Source organism: Pipistrellus kuhlii, unplaced genomic scaffold (assembly GCF_014108245.1).
Source record: "Pipistrellus kuhlii isolate mPipKuh1 unplaced genomic scaffold, mPipKuh1.p scaffold_m20_p_22, whole genome shotgun sequence".
Classification (NCBI taxonomy): domain Eukaryota; kingdom Metazoa; phylum Chordata; class Mammalia; order Chiroptera; family Vespertilionidae; genus Pipistrellus; species Pipistrellus kuhlii.
The window spans coordinates 10,250,735-10,272,304 of NW_023425521.1; the positions used below are offsets into that span (position 1 = coordinate 10,250,735).

The 21,570-nt window shown below is 45.6% G+C and overlaps 1 protein-coding gene across 3 annotated transcripts in view; it reads left to right on the top strand.

Moving 5' to 3' along the window:
• Window positions 1-21,570, top strand: part of YPEL2 (yippee like 2) — a 93,538-nt gene that overhangs the window by 11,678 nt on the left and 60,290 nt on the right. Inside the window, exon 1 of one of the 3 annotated variants that reach the window (XM_036451489.2) lies at window positions 18,924-19,206. The exons of 1 other annotated variant lie outside the window; for it this stretch is intronic. The gene's annotated coding sequence lies outside the window, so the exon portion shown is untranslated. Of the gene's footprint in view, window positions 1-18,923; window positions 19,207-19,409; window positions 19,593-21,570 lie in introns of those variants that run through there. One more of the 3 variants, XM_045586373.1, reaches the window with a different exon arrangement.

Sequence of the window (21,570 nt, forward strand, 5' to 3'; positions counted from 1 at the left end):
ACTTCTCTTTCCTGATAATCAGCACTGTGGTGAATTTACATGGTGCAGTGTTTTACTAATGACAGACTGCAAGATGGGTCTGGGGACAATGTCAGTCTTTGGGTTGAGTTGCAAGCACAGATTTTACTGACAAAGACATTATTTGGTTGACTTCTGGGCCCAAACCTAAGAAGGTAGAAGTGTTGGGGTGGGTGTTGGTTCATATTTCTCACTCTCCCAAGGTTTTTGAGTTGTTTAGTTTTATTTTCTCAGGAGCTAGAGGAGGAAACTGAATAAACCATTATCTCTCTGAGCTAAATGTTTGTGCTATCATCAAGATCTTTGACCCTGGAATCAGATAGAAAGAAGCAAATCTAAGGACATGTGATACAGTGAAATGGACTGGGCGGAGGAGCTAGTCTCTCCAGATCTAAAATGCTCTTGGCAGGATAAAGAATATACAACAACAGCAATAAAATTGTCCTAAGGTAGAATTTAAGTGCAAGAATATAGACATGAAAAAGAAAATGGGCAGTAGACTCTGAGAAGTACCAGAGCATGAAAACAGTGATGTGTAAAAATGCAAATGTTCAACTGTGACCTCAAGGCAGGAGTGGCATGGTTGGAAATAAGGCTTACTGAGTGACTACTGTATTGCCGGCATTAAAATAGTTCTTCTCATGTAGTCCTCACTGCAGGTGCTTAGGTAAGTATTATTGGCCTCCTTATTTTATTAGAGGTCAGGAAATGGAAGCTCAAAAGGCTACAGCCAATGCCCTGACTGGTTTGGCTCAGTGGATAGAACGTTGGCCTGCAGACTGAGGGGTCCCGGGTTCGATTCCGATCAAGGGCATGTACCTTGATTGGGGACGCATCCCCAATGGGGGACATGCAGGAGGCAGCTGATCTATGTTTCTAACTCTCTATCCTCTCCTTTCCTCTCTGTAAAAAAATCAATAAAATATATATATTTTTAAAAAGTTACAGCCCCAGCCAGTGTGGCTCAGTTGGTTGACTGTCACATTCCAGGTTGGGGCACATGCCCAGGTTGCTAACTCAGTCTCCATTAGGGAGGCATGCAGGAGGCAGCTGATCAGATGTTTTTCCCTTTTCCTTTCTCTCTAAAATATATATATATTTTAAGGCTACAAACCTTGTTCACAGATGATGAAAGACCTGGGATTCCTGCCTACATCTGATTTTAAGGCCAAGGTTCTCTCCCTATGTGGTGATAACTCCCTCCCCTGAACGCCTACTGTTATTATCTGTGCCATTTATCACAGCACATTTTACCATTTTATTACTTATTTGATCTTATCACTCTGCTGCCTGTGGGTTAAGGTCCAATGGCAGGCGTGGCTCCCTATAGTGCTCTTCACAGTCTGGCTGCCATCTTTCCAGTCTTCTCTCTTCCCATCCCAAGCCCTCCCTGGTGCTAGAATGATTCTGTCAAAAACCAATTCTGATAAAAACTCCTGCTTTAAAACCTTTGCTGACCCTATTACTTTTATGATAAAGTTCAAACCTTTTGCATGCTAGACACCTCCATTCATCTTTCCAGAAGCCACCCCCATTCCAAATGCCCAAAACGTCAGCTACACCAGATAAATACCTGTTCTCTGTGCAGAACATACTATTCAGTGCCTCCCTAGCAATTCCCGTTTGCCTTGCTTCAGCCCTTCATACAGAAACGTCCGGTTTCCTATCCCTGAACATGAGGGGTTTCTGCTCTATGGAATGCACCTTTTCCTCTCTTTCCATGCAGAACCCTTGTCACTGATTAATATTATCTCCTTGGTGCAGCCTCATTGACCTTCCTTGTGGCATTTTATTGCCTGCTTTAAATTATTTAGATCATCTGTTTATCTTTCCAAAGAGTATCAGTTCCCCAAGGACAGAAAGAAATAGACACACTCATCTATATGTCTTCAGAGCCTGGCATACAGCATATGCTCAATAGATGTTGTAATGAGTGAATTACTAATTCTTCTACAAGGCTAGTATATTATATAGAAGTTATATAATCAATTATGTGAAGCAAATTGTAAAATAGACAGTAAAGCAACAAGCAGACTGTCAAATTACAGCAGGGAGGGTAGGGCGATCTGGGGGAGATATTAATAGATTAACCGAAGGACTTGTATACATGCATATAAGTACAACCAATGGACACAAAACTCTGGGGAGGGAGGGTCTGTATGGGAGGGGGGAACAATGTTAAAATATGTACACAGATAATAATTTAATAAAAAATGTAAAAGCATTGTAAAATAAAAATTAATTTTTACATTAATTTAATCACCAATGCTCAACAATAACCAGTGAAGATGGCATGAGGGAAAAACCTTTCTCTGCACCCTTTCACCAACACAATCAAAAGAAAGACGTCACTGGTTAATATTAACAAGAAATTTGGGTGACAAAACCACCAGATACTACTCAGGAATACAAAGAAATACCTGAGTAAGTGGAGAAGTAAGTCATTTTTTTAAAATTATATATTTTTTATTGATTTTTTGCAGAGGAAGGGAGAGGGATAGAAAGCCAGAAACATCAATGAGAGAGAAATATCGAACAGCTGCTTCCAGCACACTCCCCACAGGTTATGTGCCCACAACCCAGGTACACGCCCTTGACCGGAATCGAACCTGGGACCCTTGAGTCCGCAGGCTGACGCACTATCCCCGGAGCCAAACTGGTTAGGGCTAAACCATATTTCTGAAGGAGAATTTTAATTAGTATTAATATTAATATCACATTAACTCTTAGTGTGAATTAGTTTCCATCAAATTCTCAAAAGCAGGTTATTTTGGTTTTTGTTTGTACTTGAGTTTTGAAACAAATGATTTGGGAAGGTTAACCTGGGGTGCTTATAATTCTTTTACTTTTCTTTATATTTAAATTTTCCATAATTAATTATGGTAATACAATTTATTTGGAAGAATGAGCAGGCAACCTAGCAAGGAAAGTGTTAGAAAAGAATAGTGGGTATTGGTGTGAGCTTGTCCTGTCATATTTAAAATGCCATTTTATTTTATTTAAATTTAAAAAATTTTTCAATTAGTTGCCTGGCCAGCGTGGCTCAGTGGTTGAGTATCAGCCTATGGACCAGGAGGTCACAGTGTGATTCCCGGTCAGGGCCCAGGCCTGGGTTGCGGGCTCGATCCCCAGTGTGGGGCGTGCAGGAGGCAGCCGATCAGTGGTTCTCATCATTGATGTTTTTATCTCTCTCTTCCTCTCCCTCTGTGAAATCAATAAAAATACATATTTAAATTTTTTTTCTCAATTAGTTGACATCAAGTATTATATTAGTTTCAGATGTATAGCATAGTGGTTAGAGATTTATATAACTTACAAAGTGACCCCCCCAAAAAAGTCTAGTACTCAAATGACACCAGTTATTACAATATTATCAATATATTCCCTATGCTGTACTTTACCTCCCCATAACTATTCTGTAACTACCAATTTGTACTTCTTAATCCCTTCACCTTTTTCATCCAGTCCCTCACCCCAATGCTACTTTATAATCAAAACTAAAACAGAAAACAGCACAGATCAATGGAATACAAACAGGTATCCTTGAAACAGATTATTGGATAAGTAAATCCATGACATTTTCCCTGAATTTATTAAACATTTATATGAAGATTACTATGTGCCAACCACTGTTCTAGATTCTTTGCAAATATTAACTCATTTACAATTTAACTCAATTAAGAATAGGTCTCTATGCCAAACTGCTGTGTCAGGTTGGGTCTCCACCGTTTATTAGCTGTTGTAACCGTGGGTAATTCACTGAACCTCTCTGTGCCTGTTTTCTTAGGTGTAAAATGTGGATAATATTTATAGGGTTTTTAAAAGAGTAAGTTAGTATTTTTAAAGGATACATCACAGTAGAAAATAAATTATATAATCAATTATGTGTAGCAAATTGTATAAAAATACCTAGTTGGGTTTTACCTCACACCATATACCGAAAATAAATTCTAAAATTTAAAGAAGTATATCTAAAACCATTGAAACAATGTTAAAAAAAACTATTAGAAAAACTGCTGAAACAATAGGAGAATTGCTATACTGTGGTTCATCTACATTGTGAAATATGGGCTTTTAAAAAGATAATGGGGAAAAAAAATTAATGAAAAGATAGTAAAGACTCTAGGAATATAAAAACATTTCAGATACAACATTCATTGAAAAAAGTAAAGTATGGCCGAAACTGGTTTGGCTCAGTGGATAGAGCATCAGTCTGGGGACTGAAAGGTCCCAGGTTCGATTCTGGTCAAGGGCATGTACATTGGTTGCGGGCACATCCCCAGTGGGGTGTGTGCAAGAGGAGACTTTTCTAGCTCTCTATCTCTCTCCCTTCATCTCTGTAAAAAATCAATAAAATATATTTTTTTAAAAAGAAAAAAGCCAATACTGGTTTGGCTCAGTGGATAGAGCGTCGGCCTGCGGACTGAAAGGCCCCAGGTTCGATTCCGGTCAAGGACATGTACCTTGGTTGCAAGCACATCCCCAGTGGGGGGAGGGGAGGTGCAGGAGGCAGCTGATCAGGTGTTTCTCTCTCATCAATGTTTCTAACTATCTCTCTCCCTTCCTCTCTGTAAAAAAATCAATAAAATATATTTTTTTTAAAAAAGAGAAAAAAGTAGAGTATGAAGTGGTTATTTCATTGGTTACAACAACATAAAATATTGTATATAGGGATATATAGGGATGCAATTGAGATAGTTGTATTGTAGATCATGGTTGTAATGGAAGTGGCTGCAGTTTTTCCCTCAAACTTATTTTTAGTTTAATTGATTTATTATTTTAAAAAACATCTGGAACAAAATGTATTACTTATTCCCTTTCTCAAAACACTGGCCCTGACTCAGTTATTTTTCTGCCTGCACCTCTTCTGCTCAGAGCAGCCTCCTGTTTACCAATTGCTTCTGTTTTGCTTCACAGCATGAGTTTTTGCCATTCGTATTCATGTGCCCAATGTTAGCCCCAACAGAAACTGCACATTTCCAAAAATCTCTTCGCCATTTCTTCTATCTCTGCTGTGATTGATAGCGTTGAGCTGCACATTTTATTGAAGAATTTGTCCTCTCTTTTTACAAAACAGGATCTCTCCCTCCCCCCTCCCTTCTCTCTCTCCCTTTTATTTTTTTTTCACTTTTTTTTAAAAAAAAATTATTAAATTATTATCTGTGTACATATTTTAACATTGCCCCCCCCTCCAATACATACCCTCCCTCCCCAGAGTTTTATGTCTCCCTCCTTTTTAAAGTGTTTGTTTGAGCATGACTATAACCTTTACACACCTGTATACAGCTGTTGGCCACAGGGCTTCTTAACCTTAGTATCAGTGACGTGTCAATTCAGATCCTTGTTTGTATGTATGTGTTCTGTGCAACATCCCTGGTCTCTTCTTACTAAATGTCAGTAGCATCACCTCCCCAAAATGTGGCTTTCAAAGATAGCTCCAGATACTGCTGAATATTCTCTGGGGCTGGGGAGCAAAATCATCCCTGTTTGAGAACCACTGGACTGAAGGAATCTCAGTGGCAGAAGGCAAGAGCCTGCAACTGGCTTGTTATGCCCTTACCTAACCACTAGAGGTCTCCCTAAACCCTGTTATGGTTCTAATCTGGAAACTAGTACAGAGCTATGGAAATCAAATAGGTTCATGGTTATGCCTTGTTGTGCGTTGACAGCAAAAGGTTTACAAACTCAAACCTTTGGACAATCTCCAAATCTGCAGAAGCATTCCAATTAAAAAATATTCCACTGTCAAGGAGGCGTGGCAGGGACTATAACTCCCCTACTCTGGGCTGTACATAGTGACTTCCTGTTAAAACTTCAGTATGGAGATCCAAGATGGCTGCACCCAGGTGAACACCTAGCCGCAGCCGCACACAACAATTTCAATAAAATACAACTAAAATATAAAACGGACATTTCCCAGAACTACAGGAAGGTTGACTGACTGGAAATTCTACAGCGAGAAGCAAGGAGAAAACCAGAAGGAGGCGCGGAGGAGCTGGAAAAGCCCAAGAGTCCTAAAAACAGAAGGAAAGATCGCAAGAATCAAGTCAAAGATTTGGAACATAAAGAGCCAGAAGACACTCCTCCACAGAAGCTATTGTAGAAGGCAAGAGAATCCAGAAAATTGAAGATAATGTAAGAAACCTCTGGGACAACTTCAAGCGAACCAACATCAGAATTATGGGGGTCCCAGAAGATGAGAGAGAGCAAGATATCGAAAACATACTGAAAGAAATAGTGACAGAAAGCTTCCCCCACCTGGTGAAAGAATTAGACTTACAAGTCCAGGAAGCGCACAGAACTCCAAACAAAAGGAATCCAAAGAGGACCACACCGAGACACATCATACTTAAAATTCCAAGAGCAAAAGACAAAGAGAGAATATTAAAAGAAGCAAGAGCAAAGAAGGTAGTAACCTATAAAGGAGCACCTATATGATTGTCAGCTGACTTCTCAACAGAAACCATGCAGGCCAGAAGGGAATGGCAAGAAATATTCAAGGTGATGAATAGCAAGAACCTACAGCCAAAAATAATCTACCCAGCAAAGCTATCACTCAGAATCGAAGGCCAGATAAAGAGCTTCACTAATTAAAAAAAAAGCTAAAGGAGTTCATCACCGCCAAACCAGAATTATATGAATTGCTGAAGGGGGTTCTTTCAGAAGAGAAAGTAAACAAAGATAAAAATTATGAACAACAAATACGTAACTATCAACAAGTGAATCTAAAAACCAAGGAAATTAAAAAAAAATCTGATGAACAATATTAACTGTTGAATATAATAGAATCAGAGGTATGGAAGGGGAGTGAACTGATGATTCTTGGGGAAAAGGGGAGAGGGGGGCGTGGGAAGAGACTGAACACAAACTGTGCACCTATGGATGAGGACAATGGGGAGAGGGGAAAGGGCAGAGGGTGGGGTGGGAACCTGGTGGAGGAGAGCAATGGTGGGGGAGGGGGGAAGGAACATTTGTAATAATATGAACAATAAAAACTTATTTTAAAAAAACGTAAAAAAAATAAAAAATAAAAAAAAATAAAACTTCAGTATGGAAAGGAAAGTAACCATGGTGAGGAAACCTAAGGTGACCTCAGCCAGGTGATTCAAGTCAACATCATCACTAATAAATCAAATAGATAGCATGTACCTTTGATATGATGTGATGAAAATGGCACCTTACCACGTGATCCTCCTCCCGAAACCACATAAACCCAGTCTAATCATGAGAAAAACATCAGACAAATTGCAATCGTGGGGCATTGTACAAACACTTGACCAGAACACCTCAAAACTGTCCAGGTCATTAAAAATAAGGAAAATCTGCCGGGTAGCTCAGTTAATGTTGTCCCTAAATGCTAAGGTTGTGGGTTTGGTCCCCAGTCAGGGAACATACAAGAATCAACTAATCTATCTATATAAAAGGCTAAGTGTTTGTCTGTCCAACTGGTAGCTATGATGCACACTGACCACCAGGGGGAAGACACTCAGCGCAGGAGCTGCCATGACACACACTGGCCATCTATAATAATAAAAGGGCAATATGCTAATTAGACCAGATGTCATTCCTGACGTCCTTCCTGTTGAAGCCAGGTCTGGAGGGAAGCCAGCTAGGTCCCAGGTGCTTGCAGACAGCCTGAGGGAAGCCAGCGCAGGTCCCGGGTGACTGCCAACAGCCAGAGGAGGGGGCTGGAGGGAAGCCAGTGCTTGCAGGAGCGAGAAGGAAGGCCTATTCTTGCATGAATGTTTGTGTATAGGCCTCTAGTTTAAAAATAAATGGCACTGCCGAAACAGGTTTGGTTCAGTGGTAGAGCGTCGGTCTGTGGACTGAAAGGTCCCGGGTTCGATTCCGGTCAAGGGCATGTACGTTGGTTGCAGGCACATCCCCGGTCAGGGGTGTGCAGGAGGCAGCTGGTCGATGTTTCTCTCTCATCGACGTTTCTGGCTCTCTATCCTTCTCCCTTCCTCTCTGTAAAAGATCAATAAAATATATTAATAAATAAATGAATAAATGGCACCTTGGACCTGGCACTGACAAAACAACACTTGTCTTCCCCCAAGTGGGACATAGGCCCTGCCACCACCCCAGAGCAACACCCCATCAAATCACAGCCCAGGCCGCCGAGACCCCATGGTGCAAAATGCGGCCCACAGCCCAGCCCAGCCTGGAAATGGCCCCTGTGGGTGCCAGGTAGTAACATCATGTAACAACGCCCGGCTTCCTCTCCCTAGCAACTAGCCTCCTCGGAGTTTCTTCAGCCAGGAACCCGGCTTGCTTTATAGCCAGGTACAAACATTTTACAGTTTAACCAAATGTTTGTGAAACATTTTCCTGTGCCTCATCTCATTTGATTGTCACAGAAGTCCTGAAGTAGGTAGGTAGGAGACACAGTAGAATCCTATTTTCTTTTCATTAGCAAAATGCGATAGCAATATTAAAATATTTCTTCTAATTAATTTCCTTTCAATGTGCATGAATCTGTGCACCAGGACACTAGTGAATGCACAAATAAGTCGAACAACAAATTGATGTGTGTGTTTTTTCCCCTCTCTAAAAAAAGAAAGTGAGTCAATTAACACTTTAAATGTTGAATTTTCTATGCTCCTAATTTCTGATCTAGATGAAATTATTTGGTGACTGTAATGAGAAATGCCGCCAGAACAAACCAGTGAAGCACCTCACCTATGCAGTAGCATCAGGTATGAAAGGCAAAGATTGAGACCAAAGAAAACTTAATGGAATAAAGGAGCCCAACTACATTAAAAAAAAAAATCCTTAGAGATTTGTTTACAAGTCGGAAAATGTGGCATGATTACATAATGAGAATATCAACTGTTGTATCTCTTTGATGCCCCTTTGAAGGTGTCACTATAGTTTTGTTCTATATTCAGGTGAGGAAAACTGAGTCTCAAAGAGGTTATATATGGTACCCAAGATCTTAGAGCTAATAAGTGGCAGAACTAACATTCACATTCTTTCGTCTGATTGTTAAACTCTTGCTGCTCATTCCTGTGCTATAGTCCTCCCTCCGTGTGACAGCCGAGGTTATTGACTGTCACTGCCGAGTATGCAATTATGTAATTTTAAAAGTTGCTGGACAAAAAACAGAAGTTCAGGTCCTCAGTGGGCTCAGGATACCAACTTCCTTACCAGAAAACTGTAGCTAATGATACCTGTCTCGCTTGCCTCACTGGGTTATTTTAAGAGTCAAAAGTAAGAATATGTGAGAAAATGTCTTGCCACCTGTGAAGCATGGCATTGTATCCTTAACACCGATATTCTGCAGTTTTTTGCAAATATGTCTGTGGGCTAATTGCAAAGGTGTGGAGATGCTTTAGGGGAGCTTCAGACCAGAAGGCTTAGAAGGGAATTATGCCAGCTTCCAATCCTCTCTCTCTCTCTTTATCTCTCTCTTTCTCTCCCTCTCTCTCTCTTTTTAAGAGAATTCTGCCGGTATTTATTTATTCATTCATGTTTGTTTTTTAAATATATTTTTATTTATTTCAGAGAGGAAGGTAGAGAGATAGAAACATCAATGATGAGAGAGAATCATTGATTGGCTGCGTCCTGCACGCCCCCAACTGGGGACCTAACCCGCAACCCAGGCATGTGCCCTTGACCAGAATTAAACCTGGGACCCTTCAGGCCACAGGCTGACACTCTGACCACTGAGCCAAACCAGCGAGGGCCCAATTCTCTCTCTCTCTCTCTCTCTCTCTCTCTCTCTCTCTCTCTCTCTCTCTCTCTCTCTCAATATATTTTATTGATTTTTTTACAGAGAGGAAGGGAGAGGGATAGAGAGTTAGAAACATCAATGAGCCGAAACTGGTTTGGCTCATGGATAGAGCGTCAGCCTGCGGACTGAAGGGTCCCAGGTTCGATTCCGGTCAAGGGCATGTACCTTGGTTGCGGGCATATCCCCAGTAGGGGGTGTGCAAGAGGCAGCTGATCGATGACTCTCTCTCATCGATATTTTTAACTCTCTATCTCTCTCCCTTCCTCTCTGTACAAAATCAATAAAAATATATTAAATAAAAAAAAAGAAAAAAAAAAGAAGCATCGATGAGAGAGAATCATCGATGAGCTGCCTCTTGCACACCCCCTACTGGGGATGTGCCTGCAACCAAGGTACATGCCCTTGACCGGAATCGAACCTGGGACCCTTCAGTCCGCAGGTCGATGCTCTACCACTGAGCCAAACCGGTTTCGGCCCAGTCCTCTCTGTGGTCTTCATTGCGACTGCACATAGAACCTGGGGAGCTTTTAAAAGGCATCCGTGCCCAGTTCCCACCCCAGACCAATTACATCACAATAGGTAGGAGAGGGAACACGGGCATTGCTACTTCTAAAAAGCTCTCCAGATGATTCTAATCTGCAACTAAAGCTGAGAACTGCTGTCCTCATTGATCTGAGGTCAGCCCAGTTCCCTGGGGCCCCGTCATCCCCTTCCTGCATGGGCTGTTCCCCACTCCCAGAAATTGCTGGAGTTGGAGTATTGCCTTCAGGCAGTGAGGCTAAAATAAAAGTCTGGCCATCCAAGCTGCTAGGACAGCTGACGAAATTGTCACTGACTAAAGAAAATGGGTCTGTTTCAGTTTTATTCGAAGAAGGAACAGTCCAGGCACAGGAGGGAGAATGCCAAAGAGGCCGGCTATGCAGTTACTCAGCATTCAGCCGCTGTAGTAAGCCAGGTGGCAGACCCCGAACCTCGGCAAGCACGGCTCTGCAGGCCGGTTCATCAGTGTCGTCTGAAGAGCCTTTGTTGAGAGCCTGAGCCTTGGTGCCTGGCAGACCAAAGCAACAATCAGCTAACGAGTTGGTGAGTTAACGCTGTTCAAAACTGGAGGCCCTGGCCCTGGCCCTGCCGGTGTGGCTCAGTGGGTTGGGCATTGTCCTACACACAGAAATGTTGTTGGTTTGATTCCTGGTGTGGGCACCTACCCGGGTTGCTGGCTCGATCTCCAGTAGGGGTATGCAGGAGGCAGCCCATCGATGTGTCTCTCTCGTGCCCTCTCCCTTCCTCGCTCTAAAAATCAGTAAAGTACTGTTTAAAAACAAAACAAACCTGAGGCCATAGAAGAAATTGCTGTTGAGCAAGAATAACATTAGGTGTGCTGCAGAATTATTACAACTCAGAACTATAAATTCTCTTATTTTAGAAACAAGGCCCAGGTTTCGATCTGTCTTACTTCTCAGGGGGTAGAATTTGGGTTACAGCACTGAGAGGAGAGCGTGCGGCACGGAGTCATCTGGGGAAGCTGAGGGTGTCTGTCCCCTGGGCTCTGGGCATCACTTTGACAAGCTCAGGACCTCATTTTGTCATAATGCTCAGAGGTGAGGCGTCTCTTGGGGGTGGACTGACATTAACCAAGCTCCCAAGAGTCCAGTACTGGATTATGCAATGACCAGACCTTGGACGGCACATTTTCTACCTGTGAGAAAGATAACAACGTGGGAAGCCACATTGGGATCATCCATTCTCCTTGAACATCAAGAACATAATTAAGCCGAACCGGTTTGGCTCAGTGGTAGAGCGTCGGTCTGCAGACTGAAGGGTCCTAGGTTTGATTCCGGTCAAGGGCATGTACCTTGGTTGTGGGCACATCCCTGGTGCGGGGTGTGCAAGAGGCAGCTGTTCGATGATTCTCTCTCATCGATATTTCTAACTCTCTATTCCTCTCTCTTCCTCGCTGTAAAAAATCAATAAAATATATATTTAAAAAAAGAACATAATTAAGAAATGTGTTGGGTGATCTTAAAAGATGGTATCATCGAACTACAGTAGGCTCAGTCAGCCTCCCCGTGGGTATGAGCAGTTAAGCAGAATGAAACACCCCAGACTCTGGGGCACCTTCTGTCTGGACCATGTGGGAGTGTCACTGACAAATTCTTGCTCTTCAGGGGTCACTTTTTCAAACCAGGAGTCTCCAAGCTTTTCTGATTGTATGTGACTAACAGCAAAAAAATTTACAAATCAATTTTTCAAGTAATTTATGGATATTTTTGATACCACCTTCTCGTCAGATCTGACAAGAGAAATTACCAATTTACCTTACTATCAACCATATAAGAGTGGCTATTTTTAAAAATAAGTTTTTATTGATTTCAGTGAGGAAGGGGGAGAGAGAGAGAAACATCAATGATGAGAGAGAAAGAGTAATTGCATTGATTGGCTGCCTCCTGCATGCCCTATACTGGGGATTCAGCCCAAAACCGAGTATGTGCCCTAACTTGGAATTGATGGGTCAACAAGCAACCACTGAGCAACACGAGCCTGGCAAGTATGGCTATTTCTTTTTATCTTTCTTTTTTCTTTTTAAATATATTTTATTGATTTTTTACAGAGAGGAAGGGAGAGGGATAGAGAGCTAGAAACATCGATGAGAGAGAAATATTGACCAGCTGCCTCCTGCACACCCCCTAATGGGGATGTGCCCGCAACCAATGTACATGCCCTTGACCAGAATCGAACCTGGGATCCTTCAGTCCACAGACCGTTGCTCTATTCACTGAGCCAAACCGGTTTCAGAAAGTATGGCTATTTCTTTACATCTCCAACACGATGTCATTGAGCGTATTACTACTTGCCGATCTAAGATTAAAATAGCACCTCATTGCCGAAACCGGTTTGGCTCAGTGGTAGAGCGTCGGTCTGCGGACTGAAAGGTCCCGGGTTCGATTCTGGTCAAGGGCATGTACCTTGGTTGCAGGCACAACCCCGGTGAGGGTTGTGCAAGAGGCAGCTGGTCGATGTTTCTCTCTCATCGATGTTTCTAGCTCTATTCCTCTCCCTTCCTCTCTGTAAAAAAAAAAAATCAATAAAATATATTTTTTCAAAAATAAAATAAAATAGCACCTCAATATAATTTTAATTTACATTTTATTTTTTGTAAGTATGGTAAACTTTTAAATATATTTTACAATTTATTTCTTTTTTCTCTACAATGAATTGTTACTTCATATCCTTTGCCTTTTTTAAAAATTATTTTTATTGACTTCAGAGAGGAAGGGAGAAGGAGAGATAAAAACATCAATGATGAGAGAGAATGATGTAATTATGTAATTATTATCCCTGCTACAGACAAGTAAACGTAGGCACAGAGAGGTTCACTAATTTTCTCGAGGTCACACAGCTAGTACGTAGTAGAGAATTATGTAATTCTCTCTCATCATTGATGTTTTTATCTCTCCTTCTCCCTTCCTCTCTGAAGTCAATAAAAATAATTTTTAAAAAAGGCAAAGGATATGAAGTAACAATCGGCTACTTTCTGCCTGTCCCCCCTCCCCCCCACTGGGGACGGAGCCCAAAACCAGGGCATGTGCCTTTGATCAGAGCTGAACCCAGGATCCTTCAGTCCCCAGGCCAACGCTCTATCCACTGAGCCAAGCTGGCTAGGGTTCCTTTGCCTTTAGGAAAATTAGTCTGTCATGTGTACTTCAAATACTTTCTTTTCACAGTTTGAGACATAGTTTTAATCCTAGCTCTACTACGTACTAGCTGTGTGACCTCGAGAAAATTAGTGAACCTCTCTGTGCCTACGTTTACTTGTCTGTAGCAGGGATAATAATATAGTTCTCAATCCTATATTTGATAAGTAGATGTTTTAGATTCTAGAATATTTTTGTACAAATACTGTTGTATGTTCATATAAAAACCTAGGAAGTATGAGCTGTTTCAAACATTAATATTCCTATAAGAAACATATGAATGTACTAAGTGGGATTAACGATACCTACGAACGACATCGTGTCAGTTTAAGTTTGCCATCAAATGAGTTGCATCCAAGGTTTTTGTGTGTTTTTTTGTTTTGTTTTGTTTTTGTTTTCATTAAGTGGAGTATAGGAAAAGCTATGGTTTATTGCAGGCGTCCTCAAACTTTTTAAAGTGGGGCCAGATCACGGTCCCTCAGAGAGCTGGAGGGCCGGACTATATGAACTACTAATTCCTACTGTAACACCTCGCTACGCTCACTGCCCAAAAAACCTGGCGGGCCGGATCAGACTCCTCTGAGGGCCACATGTGGCCCGCGGGCGGGCCGTAGTTTGAAGACGCCTGGTCGGGTTGTCGAAGAGGGACATCCTAGTGATATTGTAGCTGATTGTTTAAATAGTGATACTAGCCCACATGGGAAGAAGGATTGAAAAGGTAAAGATACTCCATGAGAGTACTTTCAGTAGCTTGTGCAAATAAAGAAATATCACAGAATCCTGACAAATATATTCTATCCTCCCGTAGGTTGTGAATAGTGGATTACATTACGCCACACGTGGAAAGCGGCTATAGCAGCTCTTAGAACAGAAAGCACCAAGTAAACATTCTTGTGCTTGTTTTTAAGATGGGATTGCTGAGCCCTTGCAATTCTTATTTGTGGGCCTTTAGCTTGGCTTTGTGGGGTGGCTTGGCGTTGAATAAGTTTCCTTGTGAAGGCGATGGGGATATTTAGAGAGGAGGGAAGCATTTCTCTTTGATGGAATGGACACCGTAGATAGAAGAAAGAATCCATGGCCTTTGAAGCTGGAAAAATCAGGGTTCAGCTTCCATCTGATCAGCTTCTTTTAAAAAGGCGGGGGGGGGGGGTACGGAGAGGGAGGGGTGCGGTGGGGGGGGGATAACCTATCTTACAGGTTGCTTTGAGGATTAACTAATTAACTATAACTAGATAGGATGAGACTGCTCTGTATACAGTATGTGCTCAATAAATGATAGCAGCTGTTTTGTCAGGGGAATTTCCGGAGGGCTGAGGTCCAACCTTTGCAGTCTGAAAAGCATATAATCAGCCACCACTTTGATGACTGAAAATGAGGGACTTGGACAAGGATCAGAGGAAGCATCGATTGTGCGCAAAGAAACAAAGCGCCATTACCGCGATCCCTCCGCGAGGAGGCCCCGGACCCTCCTCTGTGACATGTCAGGGGCTTTACTTATGGGCAGAGCTGGGGGGCGGGCCCAGTGAGGTCTGCCAGGAGCAGACCCCCTCTCCCCTCAGGGGCCGAGCGGACCGCGTCCCCATCCCCGGGTGGTAAGGTGAGCCAGCAGCCTTTAGCCTGCAGGACCTTTCCATGGCCCTGCGATTTTAAGATACAGGCTGCTCCTTTTATTATATTGTAGAATATCCCCAAGCTTTAGATTGAACTTCTCAGACTTCAAAGTCAGACTGCTATCTCTTGATCCGTATACCCTGAGGCTAGACCCTATCCGTTTCTGCTTAAATCCCTTCTGAATTCAGCGGAGATATAAACCGTGAGGGAGTGCCTCCCGCACGCCAGGTGCTGAAAATACAAAGATGATCTGATAAGTTTCCATTCCAGGAGGGACTGGCGGGAGAGGAAGGATCGCTGATAACTCTAATAGGGAGTGCCGAGTGTTGAGTGATGTGGCAGCGCTATGAGTAAAGTGCTGTGGTAGGTACCGAGGAGAGAAAAATTAAATTGTCTAGGGGGGTTAGGGGAAACTCCTCACAGAAGCGCCATTTGATCTGATCTTCGGACTGAGTCATCCAGCAGAAGGCTTTGAGATGGAACCAGGAGAGGAAAAAGCAGAGACGGAGGGGGGGGGGGGGGGGGGGGGGGGGGGGGGAAACAGCACTCGGAGAGAAAGAAGCTGTAGGGACAAGGATGTGAGGCAGGAGGCATATTCACCCCCTGGTTCCGTTATTTATTCAACAAGCAGGCACTGGTTGAGTGCCAGGCACTGGGGTCACAACAGGAAACAGGACAAAGCCCCCGATGCGCTCATGAAGTTTACGCTTTAGAGCGGGATGGGTCTGAAAACAAACAAACAAGCGAGGTGACTTCCAAGAGCAATACCTGTTATGAAGAAAATAAGCTGGGAGAGGGTATGGTGACAGAGTACCCTGGCATGTACGATTGGGTAATCAGGGAATGCTCTCTGGGGGAGGTGTTGGGCCTGAAAACCAAGTGGCACGGAGGCAGCCTTCTGAAGGCAAAGTGCCCCAGGAGGAGGGAACAGCAAATGAAAAAAAGAAAGAAGAAAAAAAAAAAAAGGCAACAGGGCTAGGCCTGGTGTATTTGAGGGACAGAGGACAGCCAGCTCCACTGGGAACAGCCTAGGCAAAGGAGTGCTGGGGGAACACCACCGAGGGGCAGGCCTGGTGGGAAAGCCCCGTGGGGCATCCTAAGGATGTTGTTTTGGAGAAGTCCCATCTGGCTGCTGTGTGGAGAAAGGGTTGGAAGCAGGGAGATTAGTTAGGTGTTGCTTACTCTGGGCAAGAGATGCTGGTGGCTCTGACCAGAGGGCAGCAACAGAGACAGACAAATATATATATATGTTTTTTTAATATATATTTTTATTGTTTTTTTTGTTTTGTTTTGGTTTTTTTTTTTTACAGAGAGGAAGGGAAAGAGATAGAGAGCTAGAAACGTCGATGAGAGAGAAACACTGACCAGCTGCCTCTTGCACAGCCCCCACAAGGGATATGCCCGTAACCAACGGACATGCCCCTGACCGGAATCAAATCTGGGACCTTTCAGTCCGCAGGCAGACGCTCTACCACTGAGCCAAACCGGTTTCGGCCAAATACATCCATTTTGAAGTAGCGTTCACAGGACCAGCCGATGGATTGGAGTGGGGGTGAGGGAAAAGAAGAGGTAACCATGTCACATGCTACCCCAGGTTGAATAAGATGAGCAGATAAACGTGACTTTGCTCCTTGTAGTAGTGATGTCCATGTGGCAACAGTGGGGACATGGGGTTGGAGAGAGAGGATGCTGGGAAAGAATGGCTGTAAGGACTTTGGGAATGAATGAATCTGGCCTCCCACAGAGGACACAAGGGTATGGAGCCACTGACAAAGCCAGGCTGATAACCTGTCTGTGAGGCCAGGTTCCTCTGAAAATGTTACTGCCACGGGTTTTAAGAAAGAGGCCTGCCTCAGACTGGGGACCAGCACCCCGGATATGTGGAATAGTACTCACCACCTTTTGCTGTGTGGAACAACACTCCAACCAATTGAGCCACACCAGCCAGGGCTGTTCATCTCCTTTCTGGCTTATAGGGTAAATATCTGCCTGTTCTCACCCACTCTCCATTAGCCTCAGCCTCTCTCCTCTCAGTAGATTATTCAGATGTGTACTATCCTCCAGGTCAAGCAGGAAATTCTGCACTTAATGGGCCCTGAGTAAATGTGTACTGAGGGGCAATTAGAAGTGCTTGTTTTCAGAGGAAGAGAAAACACTTTTGCTACTTTGTTTCACCCAAGACTGTTTTACTCTCACTTAACAACTCAGGATGTTTGACTCTTTTGCCTGGGAGGGGACATTATCAGGCTTCTTAAATATTTTGTGTTGGCTGGCTGGCTAGTTCAATCCCACAGTCCCCTGCAATACCCACAGCAGGCCTGCAGGGGTCCTCAGCTCTCTCTCTCAACCACTACACCAGGCTTGTCCTCTTTAGCTAACATTATCTTTTATTTAAACAGAAACAGTAGCCACCAATCTTGTTACATAACATACCAATATCCTAGGGTGTTAAACTAATGTAATATCTACTGTTAGGGAGTGGAAATCTGTCAACGCAGATATTCACTAGGAGAATATTTTGGAAACATTATAATAGGTTTGACTTTCTGGCCCTGGAGCCAGAGGGAACTTTAGAGATCATTCTGTTTCATTCTGCCTTTTATACTCAGAAAAACCAAGGCCCACAAGAGGTGGCCCAAAGGCTAGAAATCAAACTTGTGATAATCCAAAGAATCCATCACACATTCTTAGATTAAGTGTTAAGCCCTTCTTTTTTGAGATTTTTTCTTATCTCAAAAGCCTTTATATTCTAAGACTTTCAAATTTTGTCCATTGTGAATAGTGACATAGTGCTCCTGCTTTTACTGACAGTGCACATTTGAGACTGATAAACATGTACAATACTGATGTATTTAAGGTAGCTTTGTTGTCTTTACTTATTTACTAGCACTAGGACCGGGTTCACACCCAACCATGCAACTTATATATTAACTGAATACAATTTGAATGCAACCCATATTAATTGAATCAAATTATTTTAAGCCCAGCTGGGTGGAGTTATAGGTGAAGTTTGAACCACCAGGGAGGGGACCCACCCCCCTACCATTCTCATTTCTGGTCTCCGGGGAATTGCAGGAACCTCAGTGGCCAAGCGAAAAGGCTGGGCCTCTCTCTTCCCCTGACCCCTGCCAGCATTCTTTTCCAAACTGACCTGTTTTCCTGCTGGGAGACTGCCCCACTCCACCCACCTGGTGCCTCCCAGAATTTCCTGACTGCCCTGGGCTTATTTTTTAACCTTCTGTTCCTTGAAAAGCACCACCCCACTGACCCAGAATGTGGGCTCCTCCCCTCTGGTCACTGACCCACCCACTCTCCCAGGGTTACCATCCCGGTCTCTTTCTAAAAGTCTTGGAAAACCAGCAGCAGTAGGCGGATATATGAGCGCCAACCAATTTCCCTAAAGGCTCTTTCCTACTTTGAGCTCACCGAAATGGCTTGCTTCTGAGAAGGGCCTGGTTGGCACTCTCTTATTCAGCAGCCCCAGGATCTGAGGGACCTCCTCAGTTACCTTGGGCTCTGGATCAGGGATGGCTAAGGTGTAAGGAGAGTTCCCATCTTTGGACCTCTAAGCAGAAGCACTATAAAACCTCCCTTCTCCCTACCCCAGGTCCTGGGAATCCCAGTTTTGACCTGGGGACAAATCCCAAACCCAAATAAAAGATCTCCTCCTCCCAGGCGCAGAGAGCCCTCCCATTCTCATCACCCTTTCTCTCCGTTCCTCCGGCTAGTCGCCCCGGGGAGCCGAGTACAGCTGGCCTGGGCCTCGCGGGGCCTGACCCGTGCATCACAACCCTCCCCACACCCAAGCCCCGCCAGGGCAGCGGGGTGGGGGGTGGGAGGCAGGGGAAGCGGGGGGCGGAGTTCCGTCCTTTCCTGATTGGCTCGGGGTGGGTGGCTGCGGCCGCGCCGAGCCAACCCGCGGCGTGTTGCTATGTGCCGAGCTGAGGGGATAGGCGCGGGGGCGCGTCCGTCATAGGGCAGCCCCCAGCCCCGACCCGGAGGGATGCAGAGTGGCGGCGGCGGCAGTGGCGGAGACTGTGGCTTTAAGAGAGCGCCCGGAGCCCGGGATCCGGCCGGGCGGTCCTTCGCTGCGGCGCATCCCCGCGGAGCCGAGCCCGGCGCGGGCCGGACGGTGCAGCTTGCAGCCGGGTAAGCGCGTCGGGAGCGCGGCGCAGGCCGAGCGCGCGTGGGCACGGGGCGCGCTGACAGCGGGAGCGCCGGGCACCCAGCGCCGGGCACCGGCCCCGCGGCCCCTCTGGGGCGCCGAATCGCGGAGCGCGGCGCCCTCTGCCCCGCACGGCCGGGTCGGACTCGGGCGCGGGGTCTCCGCGGGGGCCGCGGGCGCAGGGGGCGGGGAGCTGGCTGCCGGGCCACGTGACCGGTTTGTTTACAAACACTGGCGGGCCCGCGGCGGGCGCCGGGGCGGCGCGGGGTCCTCGGGTCCGGGTCCAGACCGTGTTCGGCGAGCTGGGCATGTCTGGGGCGGCGATTGGGCCGAGGGGCCCCGGAGACCCGATCGCTGCTTCTTTCTCAGCGTAAGTCCCGTGGGTTCGGACTCCGCGGGGGCCAGGGCGGGGGCTTTGGGCATTTCTGTCCCGGGTGACGCTCCAGACTGCCTGCTGGAGACTGTGGGTGTTGGGAGCGCCGTCCTCGGGGACCCCGCCTTTGGGAGAATGGCCGCTTCAAAACTCCCGGGAGGGAGCGAGCGAGCGCTCGGCCGGCCCCGAGCCGAGGTGACCGCAGCCCAGTTCCTGCCCGGCCGCTTCCCGGCGCCTCCCCAGAGCCCTTGCCAAAGGGGTGGGCGCGAGTTCGCTCCTGCCCGAGGGAATGGAGGGGCCTCTACAGCGACCGCCGCCCAGGAACCCCCTGCTTTTAAGTTCACCCTCCGTGGCCGCTGACCTCTCCTGGTGTCTTCACCCAGGTGGTGGCTTTTCTCCGGTTGGGGGTGGGGGAACCACCTGTTCTTTTGGACCCAGCCCAGGAGCCTGCCACCTCCGACTTCCCTCTCAGTTTACAATTGTTTCTAAAGGCGAGTGAGCGAGTGTCCTGTTTTCCTGGGCTCTGCACGGGCTGCTGTGAATGGCACGTGGAAGTGCTTCAGGGCTCTGCTGGCGGGGGAGGGGGCTGCTTTCTGGCCTGCTGTTGGATTTGCACTTGTGGAGACTTAAGGTTCTTGGAAGCGAGTCCTTGCTCCGTGAGTCTGAAAGCTAACAAGACAGCTAGCCACTCGTCCTCGTTCCTTACCTGGCCTCCCTTTTTCTTCTCTTCAGATCCAGCAAGATACAGGCACGCTGGGGCTCCCTGGGCCGGAGCAGTGGGCAGAAAGAGGAACTGCTACCCTGTACCCCACTTGCTCACGGGGCATCCGTGGTGCAAGGAACCTGGGGTGGGGGTGGGGGTTGAGAAGAAGTTAAGCGACTTTCCCAAGATAAACATGTCACTGGCTGGGGTGGGACTTGACCTCACATGCTTGATGTAAGTGCTCTTGATTTTGAGAACTTGACCTTGTGATCAGTAGGATTGGATTCAACCTTCTCTCTGGCTTTCCTTTGGCCTAATCACGGCCACAGGACTTGCAGATGTGGGCTGCACCTGACTGGGACTCCTGCCCATCGCTCCCCTCATTGCCTTAGCTGCACTTCAGGCCGAGGCTGAGGCTGCGTCTTGCCCTGGTGAGGACTGTGTTGATTCTCCTGCACGGTGATGTGAGTGGCTACAAGTTTTGTTCTTATCAAGGACAGGTCCAGCCCGAGTTGCGCAAACTTCCCGTAGACACTGTCCCTTGTCCCCAGCTCCTTGATAAGGGTGCCAGGTGGAGTGGAAAGGGGCCTTGGGCTCATCCTATTCCGGTTCGGTTTGGCCTTGTCGGTTTCAGATTTGATAACAGCATTTATGGGATCTGCCTGGTTGATAACTTGCACTTGCACGAAAGTCAGGCTTGGGGTTAGCGGTGGAAAATAGAAAATTAAACACCGTACACAAGAAAACTTTTCCTTCTAGGAGCGGGCTTTTCAAACTTTGGGATCCACAGTAAGGAATACATTTCACATCACTACATCCCAGAGCTATGAAACAATTGCCCTTACTATCTGCAGTATGCTCTACTTATAATTAAAACAAACAAAAACAAACCACACACACACAAAACTGCTGGTCATGACCCATTAATTTGATTTCTTGACCAAATAGCTCTAGGCCCCCACAGTTTCAGAAACATTGCTCTAGGGCGGAGGTCCTTAAACTTGATGTGCATAAAGATGACCTTGGCCATGTTTAAAAAGGAAGCTTGTCAGTCCACTGGTGGTGTTTATTCTCAGTGGGGCACATTTTTAATAAGTGGGCCAGGAGATTGCGATGCAGGCGGTTGATAAGAAACTGACCTCCTGGGACTGGGGGCAGTGAACAATGAAAGGCATTAACTTAGGTATGAAGTATGCAAACGCCTGGCTCAGAAATGTGACCCACGCTCTGCAAACCTTAGTCTCTCCTCTGCCTGTGTCAGTAGCCTGTAGT